The sequence below is a fragment of the Alligator sinensis genome, unplaced genomic scaffold, assembly GCF_000455745.1.
Source record: "Alligator sinensis unplaced genomic scaffold, ASM45574v1 scaffold98_1, whole genome shotgun sequence".
Classification (NCBI taxonomy): Eukaryota; Metazoa; Chordata; order Crocodylia; family Alligatoridae; genus Alligator; species Alligator sinensis.
In genome coordinates this window covers 2,041,862-2,042,248 of record NW_005842058.1, presented here as the reverse complement: position 1 = coordinate 2,042,248, position 387 = coordinate 2,041,862, and positions in this window count along the sequence as shown.

Sequence of the window (387 nt, the reverse complement as noted above, 5' to 3'; positions counted from 1 at the left end):
TCGGTGGGGTGGGCTGGGTGGGGTCCCTGGGGGGGCTGGTGGGCTGCCGCGGGGGCTGGGGAGGGGAGCTGAGTGGGGTCCCCGGGAGGAGCTGGGGGAAGGCGGGAGCGTGGATGCTGTGCCCAGGCTGTGCTCCTTTGGGGGCTGGAGGGCAGGGCCCCTGGGCTGCCTGAGCAAGGCTCTGGAGGAGGCCTGGTGAGAGAGAGAGAGAGAGAGAGAGAGAGAGAGAGAGAGAGAGTGTGTGTGGTTGCTGGGAGTGGCGAGGGGTGCCTGGAGGGCTGCCCTGCTTGGGGGAGGCCTGGACCCAGGACTGCGGGGGGCTGTGAGGATCCGTGGTGCCGGGCTGGGTGTGTGGAGCCCAGTGGAGCGGGGCTGTCTTGAGCGGTT